This window comes from Lolium perenne, chromosome 7, assembly GCF_019359855.2.
Source record: "Lolium perenne isolate Kyuss_39 chromosome 7, Kyuss_2.0, whole genome shotgun sequence".
In the NCBI taxonomy this organism is placed as follows: Eukaryota; Viridiplantae; Streptophyta; class Magnoliopsida; order Poales; family Poaceae; genus Lolium; species Lolium perenne.
Window position 1 is genome coordinate 160630112 of NC_067250.2, and position 3652 is coordinate 160633763.

General features: G+C 47.9%; 1 long non-coding RNA gene across 1 annotated transcript; it reads left to right on the top strand.

Moving 5' to 3' along the window:
* The first annotated feature begins 480 nt into the window (after window positions 1-480).
* LOC127298059 (uncharacterized) lies at window positions 481-3402 on the top strand. The gene is made up of 5 exons (XR_007849576.2): window positions 481-805; window positions 893-1130; window positions 1220-1309; window positions 1794-1878; window positions 3166-3402. It is a non-coding gene; the product is annotated as an uncharacterized lncRNA (long non-coding RNA).
* Window positions 3403-3652: the final 250 nt, after the last annotated feature.

Sequence of the window (3652 nt, forward strand, 5' to 3'; positions counted from 1 at the left end):
CGGCCCGGGATAGTACCCTAATAGATTTGCTTGTTCTTTTCTTTTATGCATCATCTTGTCATATGCATCATATCATATCATCCATGGTTTCACAAAATAAAATAAAAACTATTTTATAAACCCTAAATATTTTGTTTTCCCTCTCATATGGTTTTATTAAACCCTCCCTCCAATATTTTGTTCTCCAAAATTAAAACCCTAACCCTCTCACCTGGGCTCTCTCCTTTTCTTTCTATCCAGACCAACCTCTCTCTGGCCCGTCTCTCCTCTCTCTTTATCTCCATCCTGGCGGCCCACCTTCTTTTCCCTGCAGCCCACCAGACAGCCCGTACCCCTTCGTTCATGGAGACATATCTCCCCATCGTCGTCTTGTGGCACCCAGAGTGCGTGAGCCCTTTGGTCCCCCGCCGTGCCTCTCCCCACCTCCACTTTTCCCATGTGAACCTCCCCCTCTCTCTCGCTTTTTCTCTGGATCAAGACGCCACCACCAATCTCACCCACCCGCTCCACCTTATCTCCTAGCTTCCTTTTCTTCTTCATCTGCAAGCAAACCAGAGGGAGAGAAAACCCTACCGAGCACCCCCACCTCACCATGGCGCCGTCGTGTCAGGCCACCCCTCGCTAAGCTGATGCCACCGACGGATGCGCCTCGTTGTCCTCTTCCTCGTGGTGAAAGGAATCGAGCCAGGAGCCCTTCAATCAAGCACACGGTCGCCGTTCCCTTCTCCATTTGGCCATGCTCCGGCGATGATTTCGTCGCCGCCCTTCGTCCTCCTCCTCTTCTGACCACGCCATCGGCTTCAGGGTGAGAAGGCGCACTTCCCGAACCCTTTCATCCTCCTCCTCTCTATCTTGTCCATGATGCCGACGGTGACAGCCATTTTGCCCGCAGGACCTCGTCGCCGGCGAACTTCCGGCGGTTCTCCGATACCACAACCGCCACCATCAGGACCAGCAAGTGGAGGCGCATCTCCAGCACCTACGCACGCATCCCGATTTGCTCGGAAGCCTCAGATCGAAACTCGTCTGCAAGCTCAGCCATGGCAGACTCTTCCCAGATCTTCCGCGCCGACCTTGTTGAAAAGGTTGCGCACATCTTTCTAAACAACATCAGGCGCATAGCCCATCTGGTTCGGCCTTTGGTCACTTGCCCAGCAGATCTTGAGTTCACTTCCTTGGGATGTGAATTAACCAACGTTTATTTGTTCTTTTTCACCAGATTCGACGCCTACTGGGCCTTGGCCCATTTCTCTCCTGGTGTAGACGTTGCCTGCGTGCAGCATCCTGCTATCCATCGCCGTTTCGGCCAGTTCGTCCCTAGCCGTCCCTTTCTCTTTTGTTTTTGCAGAAAAATGTTTAAACCTTGCAAAATTCATATCTTTCAAACCGTAATTCAAAATAAAAAATGTTATATATGAAAATTGATCAGAAAAATGAGATTAACATGAATATGCCATCCATTCATCTGTTTGCATCTCGCATCATGTCGCGCGTTGATAGTCGTGCATGTTCACCTAACATATATGCGTAGTATTTCGGATACCGACTATGGTTTCCCGGCTCCGTTTAATATTGAAGTAGCGCACCCTTGCCATGTTGTACCATGCTAATCCACCCTTAAATTTGACGATAGAAAATACAACTCCAACCTAATTTGTGTGTTCGGGGTTCCGACTCCGATTAAATTGGATAAGATGCATTGCACCATCTATGCCATGTCATGCATATCATCATGAACATGCTGGATCTTCTTTATCCGTAGTTGTAAGACTTGCATACATTGTTTGTTCCAGCATTTGCTTCTTCTCGGATAGGATCATGAAGTGGTGTTGTGAGATACGACAAGTTCTCCGGATGTTCCTCGGCAAGCTTTAACAGGCAAGCATTTCCCCTATACTCCCGTCCCTGCAGGAGTCGCTCACCTATTTTATTTTGCGTTCTCCCTCATGCTATCCTTAAGTTGCGTTCTTGTCACGTGTCCTTTCCACTTGTTACCTCAAGCAACCCATATTGCCACCACCACCTCCTACGGCTATTTTTTGGTTATCGAGTCTGCCCTTACGAGTCGTAGTGCATGCTAGTGCTGTTTTATCTCGTTACCATTACTGCTATCTTATCGGGTTATATGTTGGGAAGAATCATGGTTACTTTAGTTGTTGACATTTGTTTAGCGGAGGCATCGGTGGGTCAGCTGATCGTTTTATGACGGCTCACTTGTGTTTCCTAAATATCTTAGGACCCCGAGTTCTTGTTATCTGTTCCGAGACTGAGCGCTCTAACCACACGTGGGTATGCTTACCGGGTCTCCCCTCGACCACTGCCGGAATCTACACCTTTGTCCAGTGGCCACAACTAGTTTGAATGTTTTGTTTCTCTCGGGCGTGCAAGCTTGTTTCTTTGTGGTCAGATGATATGATGTTACTTTTGGGGCCTTGTACCCCGTTGTCTCTTGCACGTTCGTAGGTTGCGGTGCCACTGCGAAGTGGTCATCCCGCTGGGCACTGTCCACCTAGCACGCAGTCGCAATAGCTGAGTCCGCTTCGGAGCACAGCCGGACTCTGATACGGGTTTAACTTAGTTAGGTGGCTTCCTGGACATTGTTGTAGTGAAGGAGAGTGCGTGTCGTGATATCCACATGTCGTATGTGGGTTGAGCGTGCGTGTGGGCACATTTGGGCACCCCTGCAGGATTATAATCTTATCGATAAGCCGTGTCCGCGGTTATGGACGACTTGGAGCTGTATGACTCGACCATAGACAACTTACACCTGTTGTTCATTAATAATAACTGGTGTAGTAAGTTAGCACAAACTCAATAATAAATGGTTAAAACTTGACAACCGTGTGGGTGCCTTTGTAAGCACTTCTTTGCGAAGGGGGAAAGCGTCGGCTGTGTTATATTTGCAGAGTATAGAAATGTTAGTTTATGCGCTCTCTCATCTTCTCTGATTAGACGAATGTTGTAGAGTGTCTCTATAGGTTTTTAGTGCTTGCGCATTGCCGCTTAACCCCACCATATTGCCTATGACGTTCCTCTTGCGTCCTCTAAGTCCCCTGCGTGCCTCAAGTACAAAGGACGGCTGGTTGACGAATGCTTATACGTCTTGAAGTCTTGTTAAGTATGAATCCGTACTTATTGCTGCTTCTACGGGATATAACCGGGCAGGTATGAAGATATGTTCGATGAAGACGACGTTAGCAAGGTTACCCTTCCGGCTCGGCCTGGGTAGGGTTATGGACGCCACTGGTTATCTTCCGGACTCTTAGTCCAATTTGTATCTTGTCCGTACTCGGACGTATTCGATCTTCTGTATGATTTGGATCTTTGTATTGTATATTTGTATCTTGACTCGTTGGAGTCGTTGTTGTAATATATATGTTTCTTGTGGGCTCTATTGTAATCCTGTTGTAATGTTACCGCTCGTGTTAATTCCTCTGGCATCACGTGTGTGATTTGTCGCGCACGTCGTGTCGGAGGGCATCTCAGAATCGATATCGTGTGGATTTCGGCGGGATCGCTGGAATCCTCAGGGTACCAGTTTCGGGGCGTCACAATTGGACTTGCATTGGTCATGTTGAATTTCTTGAGCATGTCCTTCACATACTTTTCTTGAGATATGAAGGTGCCTTTTGCAAGTTGCCTCACTTGGAAG